The following is a 14,414-nucleotide window of genomic DNA, read 5'->3' on the forward strand; positions in this document are numbered from 1 at the left end:
CCCCCTAAGCTTATTCTTACCAGCTTAGGTTAAAAACTTCCTCAAGTACAAACTTTGCCTTGTCCTTGAACAGTATGCTGCCACCACCAAGCGTTTTAAAGAAAGAACAGGGAAAGAGACCACTAGAAGACATCTTCCCCCAAAATATCCCCCCAAGCCCTACACCCCCTTTCCTGGGGAAGGCTTGATAAAAATCCTCACCAATTGGTACAGATGAACACAGACCCAAACCCTTGAATCTTAAGAACAATGAAAAAATCAATCAGGTTCTTAAAAGAAGAATTTTAATTAAAGAAAAGGTAAAAGAATCACCTCTGTAAAATCAGGATGGTAAATACCTTACAGGGTAATCAGATTCAAAACAAAGAGAATCCCTCTAGGGAAACCCTTAAGCTACAAAAAGACACAAAAAAACAGAAATATACATTCCATCCAGCACAGCTTATTTTACCTGCCATTAAACAAAAGGAAATCTAACACATTTCTAGCTAGCTTACTTACTAACTTAACAGGAGTTGGAAGGCTGCATTCCTGATCTGTTCCCGGCAAAAGCATCACACAGACAGACCTTTTGTTTCTCCCTCCCTCCAGCTTTGAAAGCATCTTGTCTCCTCATTGGTCATTGTGGTCAGGTGCCAGCAAGGTTATCCTAGCTTCTTAACCCTTTACAGGTGAAAGGATTTTTCCTCTGGCCAGGAGGAATTTTAAAAGGTGTTTACCCTTCCCTTTATATTTATGACATGCCCCCCAAATCACAGCTAGGGTGAAACATTGGCTAGGATTTCTTCCTGGAGCTCAGGAAAAAACAGAGTTAATAAGACACATGCACCTCTAAATATATTACCAAGTATATAAAGACTAACAATATTTTCCACATCTCAAGAACGATTTTAACCAGTTGATTCTGGGAAACTTTCACGGGAATGTGCATCAGCCATTTTGTTAGAAGCTCCTGAGATGTGTTGGATGTCGAAATCAAAATCTTGGAGAGCTAAACTCCACCTAATAAATTTTTTGTTATTTCCCATGGTGGTATGAAGCCATTGTACCGCAGCATGGTCGGTTTGCAGGTGGAAACGCCATACCCAAACATATTAAATACCCAAAGCGTAGACAATTGCGTAACATTCTTTTTCGCTGACTGACCAGTTGCTTTCCCTCTGACAGTTTTTTTTCTGAAAAGAAAAGGAGTACTTGTGGCACCTTAGAGACTAACAAATTTATTTGAGCATAAGCTTTCATGAGCTACAGCTCACTTCACTGAATGCATCCGATGAAGTGAGCTGTAGCTCACGAAAGCTTATGCTCTAATAAACTTGTTAGTCTCTAAGGTGCCACAAGTACTCCTTTTCTTTTTTGCAAATACAGACTAACATGGCTGCTACTCTGAAACCAGTTTTTTGCTGAGAAATACTACTGGGTGGAATTCTTGATCCAGTCCTTCCTGCATTAAAACTGCTCCCACACCATGCTCGGACGCATCTGTGGTTACTAGGAATGGTTTGTCAAAGTCTGGGGCCCTTAGTACAGGGTCAGACATGAGAGTCACTTTAAGTTGATTAAAGGTCTTCTGACACTCTTCGGTCCACTGAACGGCATTTGGCTGTTTCTTTTAGGTTAGCTGTCAGTGGGGTGGCGATTTGGCTGTATTGTGGTACAAATCACCTGTAATAACCAGCCAAGCCTAAGAAGGATTGGCATTGTTTCTTTGACTTTGGGACAGGCCACTTTTGGATAGCATCCACTTTGGCTTGCAGGGGGTTGATAGTTCCTTGACCCATCTGGTGTCCAAGGTAAGTCACTCCGTTTAGACCTATTTGACACTTCTTGGCCTTAACAATTAGTCCTGCCTTTCTTATGTGCTCAAAGACTTTTTGTAGATGTTCCAGGTGTTCTGCCTAGGAATCTGAAAATATGGCCACAGCGTCAAGATAGGCGACTGCATATTCTCCTAATCCTGCTAGGAGACCATCTAGAAGTCTTTGGAAGGTGGTGGGTGCATTCGGTAGCCTGAAAGGGAGTACATTAAATTCATACAGCCCGACGTGTGGTGAAGGCTGACCTTTCCTTGGCGGACTCATCTAGCGGTACCTGCCAGTACCACTGGGTTAAGTCCAAGGTAGAGATGAACTGGGCCCATCCCAGTTTCTCGAATAGTTCATCTGTGCGTGGCATTGGATAGTTGTCTGGGCGAGTTACAGCATTTAGCTTACAATAGTCCATGCAAAAACGTATCTCCCATCTGGTTTGGGAACTAGAACCAATGGAGATGCCCAGGCACTGCCAGAGGGGCGGATTACACCCATCTGTAACATATTCTGGATCTCCCGTTCTATAGCAGTTTTAGCTTGAGGAGACACCCGGTAAGGTTGGACTTTAATTGGATGAGCATTACCTGTGTCAATGGAGTGGTATGCCCGTTCAGTCAGCCCTGGGGTGGCTGAGAACATAGGCGCATAGCTAGTGCACAGCTGCTGGATCTGCTGTCGCTACATACGCCCGAGGGTCTTGGAGAGGTTCACCTCTTCCACGCCACCAGCACTTTTCCCTTCATAGTAGACACCTTCAGGCCACTCAGCGTCATCTCCTCCCTGGGCTGTAAACTGACAAACCTTTAATTCTCTGGAATAAAAGGGCTTTAGAGAATTAATATGGTATACCTTAGGCTTTCGGCTGGAGATGGGGAATGCTATGAGGTAATTAACAGCTGCCAGGTGCTCTTGGACCGTGAATGGCCCTTCCCACGACGCTTCCATTTTATGGGCCTGGAGCGCCTCTAAGACCATGACCTGGTCCCCGACTTTGAAGGAACGCTCTCTGGCATGTTTATCATACCAGGCTTTTTGCTCTTCCTGAGCATCCTTTAGATTTTCTTTAGCAAGGGCTAGAGAGGTTCAGAGGGTGTTTTGTAGGTTGGTTATAGAGTCCAGAATGTTAGTTGCTGGAGAAGGTGTACATCCCTCCCATTGCTGCTTCACCAACTGTAATGGCCCCTTAACCTCACAGCCATATGCAAGTTCAAATGGTGAAAACCCTAAACTGGGATGTAGTACAGCTCTGTAGGCAAAGAGCAACTGCTGCAACACTAGGTCCCAATCATTGGAGTGCTCATTTACGAATTTATGTATCATCGCCCCCAAAGTTCCATTAAACTTCTCCACCATGCCATTTGTTTGATGGTGGTAAGGAGTGGCAACCAAAGTGATTTACCCCTTGAGCTTCCCAAAGGCTTTCCATAGTTCCTGCCAGGAAATTAGTTCCTGCATCTGTAAGGATGTCAGAGGGCCAACCTACCCTGGTAAAAATGTCTGCTAATGCCTGGCACACACTTTTAGATCTGGCGTTGCTTAGAGCTACTGCTTCTGGCCATCGGGTGGCAAAATCCATGAAAGTCAGTATGTACTGCTTTCCTCTGGGTGTCTTTTTCGGAAAAGGATCCAGAAAATCCACAGCTACTTGCTGAAATGGAACCCAAATGATGGAGTGGCTGGAGAGGGGCTTTGACCTGGTCTTGGGGTTTTCCCACTCTTTGGCATACCTCACAAGACCGGACATAGGTAGAAACATCCTTGCCCATTCCCTCCCAGTGGAATGACCTCCTCAACCGGTCTTGGTCCTGTTCACCCCAGCTTGGCCACTAGGATGATCGTGGGCTAAGCTCAAGAGCTTGACCCGGTACTTAGGTGGAACTACCAACTGTCTCTGAGGATGCCAGTCTTCCTGGTGTCCACCAGAAAGAGTTTCCTTTTATAAAAGAGTCCTCTTTCTACAACAAACCTGGATCGATTAGAAGAGCTTAGTGGCGGTGGGTGGCTGCATGCCACCGTCGAAGCTCTCTGGAGGCTTTCATCTACTTCCTGTTCAACCTGGATCTGTTCCCTTGATGCTGGAGACATCAGTTTCTCATTGGATTGTGGACCTATGCTTGGTCCCTCTGGAAGCGATGTAGGGGATGGGGCTGTTTTCATTGACTGTGAACCGCTCTCCGCTGGTGCACTATGTTGGGATTCAGGCTCCGGCTGAGCTTCTTGTGTAGGGTTATCAGCTGCTGCCGGTTCAGGTTCAGTGGGGCCCTCTGGGGTTTGGGTTGCAAGTACTGGATTCAGTGCTGGCAATGGGTCTGGTGCTGGTTGTTCTGCCAGTTCCGGTTCTGGGACTGGCTCTGTCTGGGTCTCTGTGACTGGATCCACTACTGCTGTTGCAGACATTGGCCTGGGGTCCAGGTCCATCACCTCTGACTGGGTCCTTGTAGAAGTTTCCAGAACAGCGCTAGGTGTGACAGCTGGTTTAGTCTGGCTGCGGGTGACCATTCCCTCTTGGCTAGCTTCACATGATTGGCCAAGTCTTCCCTCAACAGCATGGTGATGGGATAATCATCATAGACTGCAAAAGTCCATGTTCCTGACCAGCCCTTGTACTGGACAGGCAACTTGGCTGTAGGCAAATTGAAAGAGTGGACTTGAAGGGTTGAATTGTCACTTGGATCTCTGGGTTGATTAAATTGGGGTCCACTAAGGAAGCCTGGATAGCTGACACTTGTGCTCCAGTGTCCCTCCACACGGTGACCTTCTTCCCGCCCACACTCACAGTTTCCCTCCGCTCCAAGGGTATCTGGGAGGTATCTAGGCCTGAGGACCTCTGGTGTGATTCCAGTGCAAAGAACTGTAATCTGTTGGGGTTCTTGGGACAGTTTGCCTTCATATGCCCCGGCTCGTTACATTTAAAACATCGTCTAGCTGACGGGTCATTGGGGTGAGATGGGTTGCTGGAAAATGGTGTGGCAGGGCGATAAGATGGCTGGAGAGTTCCTTGGGGGGTAGGTGGGGCCTTTGGCGGCTCCCAGTAGTAGGGTATGGTCTGAGGTTGTCCCTTCCAGTATCCGCTCCAACTGTGACCAGTTTTTTTCTTCTCTGCCACCTCCACCCATTTGGCTCCAATCTTCCCTGCCTCGATTACAGTTTTGGGCTTCCCATCTAAGATGTATCTTTATATTTCTTCAGGAACACCTTCTAAAAGAATTGCTCCATTTGCATTAGGAAGTGCAAATCTTCTGGAGATTTAACACTTGCTCCTGATATCCAGGCATCCCACTGTTTCACAATGTAGTAGGCATATCAGGTAAATGACACGTCTGGTTTCCACCTTAGGGCTCTGAACCACCGACGGGAATGCTCGGGGGTTAGCCCCATTCTGACTCTCACCTTGGTTTTAAACAGTTCATACAGATTCATGTGTTCCTTAGGCATTTCAGCCGCCACCTCAGCTAAGGGTCCACTGAGCTGTTGCCTCAGCTCTACCATGTATTGGTCTGTAGAGATGCTGTACCCAAGGCAAGCCTTTCAAAAGTTTTCTAAGAAGGCCTCAGTATCATCGCCTGCCTTGTAGGTGGGGAACTTTCTGGGATGGGAAGTGGTACCTGGAGAAGGATTGCTAGGGTTTGTTGATGTATTCTGCTGCGCCTTTGCCTTCTCCATCTCCAGTGCATGCTTCCTCTCTTTTTCCTTCTCCTCCATTTCTTTGTCCTTGGCCTCCATTGCTCTCCTGTGGGCAGCCGCTTGGTGTTGTTCTGCCTCTTTCGCTGCCTCCCTTTCTCTCTGCAGGAGTTCTATCTGTCTTTCATGTTGCTTTTGTTTTTCCTCAGCCTCAAATCTGGCTAATTCCAGCTTTTGTTGAACCGTGGAGTCTGTCATCCTAACCTCTCTGTTTTTAACTAAATTTACACCTGAGAGTTAGACAGAAAACCTAAACAAAAAAAAATACTTGGCTTGTAAAATTTTGCTGTGCTGAATATGATACCTATATTCTCTGATAGTGATTGTCAACCTACAGAGAAATCCTAAAAAAAAAAAAAAACCTAACACCTTTGGCTCCAGGCAAATAGGCAGAAAACCCCTCTAGCTGCTCTTAGGGAAAAAAAAAACAACAACAAAACTTCAGGTCTCTGAAGACTTGTAAATTTCCCTGCAGGAGGTTGACTATCCTGCCTTTAGGTAGAGAAAACTCCAGCTCACAAAAGGCAATTCCCTTTTGTCTCTGCTCTGGCCCCATAGCAGAGAGATGGACTCCAACTACTTCCAGTTGGAAACCTGCTTTCCAGCAACCCAAAGGAAAAAAAAATTCCTTTTAAAATCTGTTCTCTTTGTTGAAAAGGTCAAAATCCTAAAAAAATCCCGCCAAAACTAACACCTTTGTCTCCAGGCAAATAGGCAGAAAACCCCTCTAGCTGCTCTTAGGTAAAAAAAAAAAAAAAAAAAAAAACTTCAGGTCTCTGAAGTCTTGTGAATTTCCCTGCAGGAGGTTAACTATCCTGCCTTTAGGCAGAGAAAACTCCAGCTCACAAAAGGCAATTCCCTTTTGTCTCTCCTCTGGCCCCAAAGCAGAGGGAAAAAAAAAAACAACAACAACCCTGTTTTCAGTTTAACCTGCTTTCCAGCAGCCCAAAGGAAAAAAAAATTTCCTTTTCAAATCCGTGCTTCTGGTTCAAAAAAAATCTCAAAATGATTTCAAGTTGATCCCACCACTCTGCCACCATGTCAAGGTTCCTTCCCCACTCTGAACTCTAGGGTACAGATGTGGAGACCTGCATGAAAACCTCCTAAGCTTACTTTTACCAGCTTAGGTTAAAACTTCCCCAAGGTACAAACTATTTTACCCTTTGCCCTTGGACTTCCACTGCCACCACCAAACGTCTGGCTTTACTGGGAAAATGTTGTTTGGAAATGTCTTTCCCCCCAAAAATCCTCACCAAAACCTTGCACCCCCCTTTCCTGGGGAAGGCTTGATAAAAATCCTCACCAATTTGCATAGGTGACCACAGACCCAAACCCTTGGATCTTAAGAACAATGAAAAAAGCAATCAGGTTCTTAGAAGAAGAATTTTAACTGAAAAAAAAGTAAAAGGATCACCTCTGTAAAATCAGGATGGTAAATACCTTACAGGGTAATCAGATTCAAAACATAGAGAATCCCTCTAGGCAAAACCTTAAGTTACAAGAAAGACACAAAGACAAGAATATTCATTCTATTCACCACAGTCTAATTTCTCAGCCATTTAAAGAAATCATATTCTAAAGCATATCTAGCTAGATTATTTACTAAGTTCTAAGACTCCATTCCTGTTCTGTCCCCAGCAAAAGCATCACACAGACAGACCCTTTGTTTCTCCCTCCCTCCAGCTTTGAAGGTATCTTGTCTCCTTCATTGTGGTCAGGTGCCAGCGAGGTTATCCTAGCTTCTTAACCCTTTACAGGTGAAAGGATTTTTCCTCTGGCCAGGAGGGATTTTAAAGGTGTTTACCCTTCTCTTTATATTTATGACAATGTCGAAATCAAAATCTTGGAGAGCTAAACTCCACCGAATAAGTTTTTTGTTATTTCCCTTGGCGGTATGAAGCCACTGTAGTGCAGCACGGTCGGTTTGCCGGTGGAAACACCGTCCCCAAACATATGGGCATAGCTTTTCCAGAGCGTACTCAATGGCATAACATTCCTTTTCACTGATTGACCAGTGGCTTTCCCTCTCAGACATCTGCTTGCTGAGAAACACGACAGGATGGAACTCTTGATTCGGTCCTTCCTGCATTAAGATTGCTCCCACACCATGCTCCAATGCATCCGTGGTTACTAGGAACGGTTTGTCAAAGTCTGGGGCCCTTAGCACAGGGTCAGACATGAGTGTCGCTTTAAGCTGGTTAAAGGCCTTCTGACCGTCAGTCCACTGAGCTGCATTTGGCAGTTTCTTTTTGGTTAGGTCTGTCAGTTGGCTGTATTGCAGTACAAGTCACCTGTAATATCTGTCCAAGCCTAAGAAGGATTGGACCTGTTTCTTTGACTTTGGGACAGGCCACTTTTGGATAGCATCCACTTTGGCCTGCAGGGGGTTGATAGTTCCTTGACCCACCTGGTGTCCGAGGTAAGTCACACTATTTAAGCCTTTTTGACGCTTCTTAGCCTTAACAGTTAGTCCTGCCTCCCTTATGCGCTCAAAGACTTTTTGTAGATGTTCCATGTGTTGTGCCCAGGAATCCAAAAATATGGCCACACCGTCAAGGCAGGCAACTGCATATTCTCCCAATCCTGCTAGGAGACCATCTAGAAGTTTTTGGAAGGTGGTGGGTGCATTCAGCAGCCCGAAAGGAAGCACATTAAATTCATACAGCCCAACATGTGTGATGAAGGCTGACCTTTCCTTGGTGGATTCATCTAGCGGTACCTGCCAGTTAAGTCCAAGGTAGAGATGAACTGGGCCCGTCCCAGTTTCTCCAATAGTTCATCTGTGTATGGCATTGGATAGTTATCTGGGGAAGTTACAGCATTTAGCTTACAGTAGTCCACGCAAAAACATATCTCCCCAGCTGGTTTGGGAACTAGAACCAATGGAGATGCCCAGGCACTGCCAGGGGGCGGATTACACCCATCTCTAGCACATCCTGGATCTCCCATTCTATAGCAGTTTTAGCTTGAAGAGACACCCGGTAAGGTTGGGCTCTAATTGGGTGAGCATTACCTGTGTCAATGGAGTGGTATGCCCATTCAGTCAGTCCTGGGGTGACAGAGAAAGTCGACACGTAGCTAGTGCACAGCTCCTTGATCTGCTGTCGCTGTATATGCCCAAGGGTCATGGAGAGGTTCACCTCTTCCACACCACCATCACTTTTCCCTTCGTAGTAAACACCTTCAGGCCACTCAGCATCGTCTCCTCCCTGAGCTGTAAACTGACAAACCTTTAATTCTCTGGAATAAAAGGTCTTTAGAGAATTAATATGGTACACCTTAGGCTTTTGGTTTGAGGTGGGGAATGCTATGAGATAATTAACAGCTCCCAGGTGCTCTTGGACTGTGAATGGCTCTTCCCATGATGCTTCCATTTTATGGGCCAGGAGCGCCTATAAGACCATGACCTGGTCCCCTACTTTGAAGGAACGCTCTCTGGCATGTTTATCATACCAGGCTTTTTGCTCTTCCTGAGCACCTTTTACGTTTTCTCTAGCAAGGGCTAAAGAGTCTCGGAGGGTGTTTTGTAGGTTGCTTACATAGTCCATAACGTTAATTCCTGGAGAAGGCATAAAACCCTCCCATTGCTGCTTCACCAACTGTAGTGGCCCCTTAAACTTCCGGCCATACACAAGTTCAAATGGTGAAAACCCTAAACTGGGATGTGGTACAGCTCTGTAGGCAAAGAGCAACTGCTGCAACACTAGGTCCCAATCATTGGAGTGCTCATTTACGAATTTATTTATCATCGCCCCCAAAGTTCCATTAAACTTCTCCACCAGGCCATTTGTTTGATCATGGTAAGGGGTGGCAACCAAGTGATTCACCCCATGAGCTTCCCAAAGGCTTTCCATAGTTCCTGCCAGGAAATTAGTTCCTGCATCTGTAAGGATGTCGGAGGGCCAACCTACCCTGGCAAAAACGTCCATTAGTGCCTGACACACACTTTTACCCTTGTGTTGCTTAGAGCTACTGCTTCCGGCCATCAGGTGGCAAAATTCATGAAAGTCAGTATATACTGCTTTCCTCTGGGCGTCTTTTTCGGAAAAGGACCCAGAATATCCACAGCTACTCGCAGAAATGGAACCTGAATGATGGGGAGTGGCTGGAGAGGGGCTTTGACCTGGTCTTGGGGTTTTCCCACTCTTTGGCACACCTCACAAGACCGGACATAGGTAGAAACATCCTTGCCCATTCCCTCCCAGTGGAACGACTTTCCCAAAATGGTCTTTGGTTCTGTTCACCCCAGCATGGCCACTAGGATGATTATGGGCTAAGCTTAATAGCTTTACTCGGTATTTAGTTGGAACTACCAACTGTCTCTGAGGATGCCAGTCTTCCTGGTGTCCACCAGAAAGAGTTTCCTTGTATAAAAGTCCTCTTTCTACAACAAACCTGGATCGATTAGAAGAGCTGAGAGGCAGTGTGTTGCTCTGTGCCACCGTCCAAGCTCTCTGGAGGCTTTCTTCTGCTTCCTGTTGGGTATGGAACTGTTCCCTTGATGCTGGAGACATCAGTCCCTCATTGGATTGTGGACCTGGGCTTGGTTCCTCTGGAAGTGATGCAGGTGATGGGATTATTTCCGTTGACTGTGAACCGCTCTCCGCTGGTGCATTATGTTGGGATTCAGGCTCCGGCTGAGCCTCTTGTGTAGGGTTATCTGCTGCTGCCGGTGCAGGTTCAGTGGGGCCCTCTGGTGTTGGGATTGCAAATATTGGATTCAGAGCTGGCAATTGGTCTGGTGCTGGTTGTTCTGCTGGTTCTGGTTCTGAGACTGGCTCTGTCTGGGTCTCTGTGACTGGATCCACTACTGCTGTTGCAGCTGTTGGCATGGGGTCCTGTCCCAACACCTCTGACCGAGTCCTAATAGAAGTTTCTGGAACAGAGCTAGGTGTGACAGCTTGCTTAGCCTGGCTGTGGATGACCATTCCCACCCTCTTGGCTAGCTTCACACAGGCCAAGTCTTCCCCCAACAGCATAGGGATGGGATAATCATCATAGACTGCAAAAGTCCACGTTGCTTGTACTGGACCGGCAACTTGGCTGTAGGCAAGTCAAAAGAGTTTGACTGGAAGGGTTGAATTGTCACTTGGACCTCTGGGTCAATTAAATTGGGGTCCACTGAGGCAGCATGGATAGCTGACACTTGTGTTCCGGTGTCCCTCCATGCTGTGACCTTCTTCCCGCCCACACTCGCCGTTTCCCTCCGCTCTGAGGCTATCTGGGAAGTTTCTGGGCCTGAGGACCTCTGGTGTGATTCCAGTGCAATGAACTGTAATCTGTTGGAGTTCTTGGGGCCTTTACATGCCCCGCTTGTTACATTTAAAACTTCGTCCAGCTGATGGGTCACTGGGGCGAGGTGGGTTGCTGGAGAACCATGTGGTGGGATGATAAAGTGTCTGGAATGTTCCTTGGTGCGTAGTTGAGGCCTTGGGTTGCCCCCGGTAATAGGGTGTGGTCTGAGGGTGTCCCTTCTGGTATCCATTCCAACTGCGACCAGGGTTGTTTCTTTCTCCTCCCTCCACCCATTTTGTTCTGGTTTGCCCCGCCTCTTTGGCGGTCTGGGACTGCTCATATTGATCAGCATAAGAAGAAAGACTTTATGCTGAGTCCATTTTCTTATCCCATAAACACTGTTTTATATCCTGGGACATATTCAGGAATTGCTCCTGAGTCATCAAATCACACATTCCTTCAAAGTTAGTTACACCCCTTCCTTTGACCCATTTATCTAACAGATCCTTTATCTGGTTTATATAAGCCACACTACTTAGTCCAGGTCCTCTCTTAAGAGCTCTAAATTTTACTCTGTAAGTTTCAGGTGTAACTTGAAATTGCTTTAAAACCAAATCCTTGAACTTATTATAGTTAGAAGCTTGATCAATAGGCATCTTATTGAATATGTTCAGAGCTCTTTCAGTCAATTTTACGACCAATGTGGTCATCTTGTGAGCTTCAGAAATTTTATGGAGTGTGCACAGTCTCTCAAAGGTGAGAAAATATTTCGCAATATCACTGGATTCATCATACTGTGGACATAATCACTCCCATTTGTGGATTGTTGGGGAAGGATTGTTAGGGTTATTTGATATATTCTGCTGAGCCTTTGTCTTCTCCATCTCCATGCATGCTTCCTCTCTTTTTCCTTCTCTTTTTCTTTTTCCTTTGCCTTCATTTCTCTCCTGTGGGCAGCCTCCATTTCTATCTGTCTGAGTTCTATCTGTCTTTCATGTTCCTTTTGTTTTTCCTTAGCCTCAAATCTGGCTAATTCCAACTTCTGTTGAACAGTGCTAACCTTATTCTAACCTCTCTGTTTTTAACTAACTTTACACCCAAGAGTTAGAAAGAAAAACAAACAAACAAACAAAAACTGGCTTGTAAAATTTTGCTGTGCTGTAACCTGATACCCTTTCCTCCCCCCGATAGCTGTTCTCAGCCTACAGAAAAATCCTTTTGCTATGCCTGCTGCTCTGTCCCTCAGAAAGAGGGATGGAATCTACAGCTGAAATCACCTTTTACAAAAACCTTTTAAAATCCTGCTGTGCTTCTGGTTCAAAATGATCTCAAAATGATCCCTGCCACCATGTCAAGGTTCCTTCCCCACTCTGAACTCTCGGGTACAGATGTGGGGACCTGCATGAAAGACCCCCTAAGCTTATTCTTACCAGCTTAGGTTAAAAACTTCCCCAAGTACAAACTTTGCCTTGTCCTTGAACAGTATGCTGCCACCACCAAGCGTTTTAAAGAAAGAACAGGGAAAGAGACCACTTGGAGACATCTTCCCCCAAAATATCCCCCCAAGCCCTATATCCCCTTTCTTAGGGAAGGCTTGATAAGAATCCTCACCAATTGGTACAGGTGAACACAGACCCAAACCCTTGGATCTTAAGAACAATACAAAATCAATCAGGTTCTTAGAAGAAGAATTTTAATTAAAGAAAAGGTAAAAGAATCACCTCTGTAAAATCAGAATGGTAAATACCTTACAGGGTAATCAGATTCAAAACAAAGAGAATCCCTCTAGGCAAAACCTTAAGTTACAAAAAGACACAAAAACAGAAATATACATTCCATCCAGCACAGCTTATTTTACCTGCCATTAAACAAAAGGAAATCTAACACATTTCTAGCTAGATTACTTACTAACTTAACAGGAGTTGGAAGGCTGCATTCCTGATCTGTTCCCCGCAAAAGCATCACACAGACAGACCAACCCTTTGTTCCCCTTCCTCCAGATTTGAAAGTATCTTGTCCTCTCATTGGTCATTTTGGGTCAGGTGCCAGCTAGGTTACCTTAGCTTCTTAACCCTTTACAGGTGAAAGGGTTTTGCCTCTGGCCAGGAGGGATTTACAGCACTGTATACAGAAAGGTGGTTACCTTCTCTTTATATTTATGACAGGCTATTATATAGGAACTTACAACAATTTTAAGCTACTAAAAGGAACTGCAAATAATGAAGAAAACAGAATCAAATTCAAATGATAAAAATACTTACCAATATCTATTTTAATGACAATTACACATAATTTTCTGTTTAATTTTTCATTTTATTAATTGCAGAATCATTTTACTTTCCTTAAATCATACTTTCATCTCCACAGCTTTATATTGAAATCATTTTACCTGAAAATGTGATTTCCAATTGTCAAGAAGATTAACCAGAAATGTTTCAGTTGCCAAAGTTACCAATAGCTCTAAAATAGATACAAGTAAAATTATTTCAAATTAATTGAACACATTTTCCTATACAGATATAAATTGTAACTATTTTTTAATCTAATTTATAGAAACCTAATGAAACCTCTCAATGCTTTTTTAAATTTAAATCACAAAAATTAAAATATTGTTTTCCCAATCTCAAAATCCAGTTGGTGAAGGTTTCTCACCCTATTGCCCTTAATAGCTCTGCTTAAATTTCCTGTCAACTCCTGCTATCTTTTGTTAGAATCAGGGTATGTCTATATTACCCGACGAATCGGCAGGCAGCCATCGATGCAGTGGTGGGGGAGGGTGTCGATTTATCGTGTCTAGTCTAGCTCTTTCTCCGAGCTCTCTCCCGTTGATTCCTGTACTCCAGCGTCGCGAGAGACGCAGGCAGGGTTGACGGGGGATCGGCAGCTGTGGTGAGTAGCTACCGTGGTGAGTAGGTCTAAGTATGTCAACTTCAGCTACATTGTTCATGTAGCTGAAGTTGTGTAACTTAGATCGAACCCCTCCCCACCTCCCGTGTAGATCAGGCCTTAGTATGGTCCTAAAGCAGCTGATCTGCTTCCATGGGATCCCAAGATGTAGGCCTCAATCCTGCAAACGCTTACATACATGCTTAACTTTAATAATAAAATGCAACTAACTCATGTGGCTATAGTTAAGCACATGCATAAGTGTTTGCAGGCTCAGTTCCTGAATTGCCTTTAATTCCCCCTTATGGTTATGGTCCTTAGCTGGGAGAAGATATAGGTTTGATCATAACCTTTAAGAAAAGGTTTAGGACTGATTCATCTGTAGATCTCCGCTTCAGGATGTCATGAATTTATTTGTGTAGCTACCTCCTTAGCTCCTTAATCCATGTTTTTACAAGTGATGACCAATTTTGGCACCATTAAGCTAAACACTGGGAATACCCCATTTTTGACTACAAATCACTAATATTTTTTGGCAAGCGGGATATATAACAAAGAAAGAATGTTGCTGATTTTGTATTTGACTGGAAGTATTTGAAGGAAGTACTTCACATAATCTACAGTCAGCACATGGAGCTCGTTGACAGGGAATGTTGTGAAGGCTAAAACTATAATTGAGTTCAAAAAAGAATTACATAAGTTAATGGAGGATAGGTTCATCAATGGTTATTAGTCAAGCTGGTCAGGGATACAACCATATGCTCTGACTGGGAGAAGCTGGGACTGGATGACAGCAGAAGG

General features: G+C 44.8%; 1 protein-coding gene across 1 annotated transcript in view; it reads right to left on the minus strand.

Moving 5' to 3' along the window:
* Positions 1-6,557, minus strand: part of MIER3 (MIER family member 3) — a 49,732-nt gene extending 43,175 nt beyond the window's left edge. The window contains exon 1 of the mRNA XM_043514637.1: positions 6,552-6,557. The gene's annotated coding sequence lies outside the window, so the exon portion shown is untranslated. The remainder of the gene's footprint in view (positions 1-6,551) is intronic.
* Positions 6,558-14,414: the final 7,857 nt, after the last annotated feature.

The sequence above is a fragment of the Dermochelys coriacea genome, chromosome 5, assembly GCF_009764565.3.
Source record: "Dermochelys coriacea isolate rDerCor1 chromosome 5, rDerCor1.pri.v4, whole genome shotgun sequence".
NCBI lineage: Eukaryota > Metazoa > Chordata > Testudines > Dermochelyidae > Dermochelys > Dermochelys coriacea.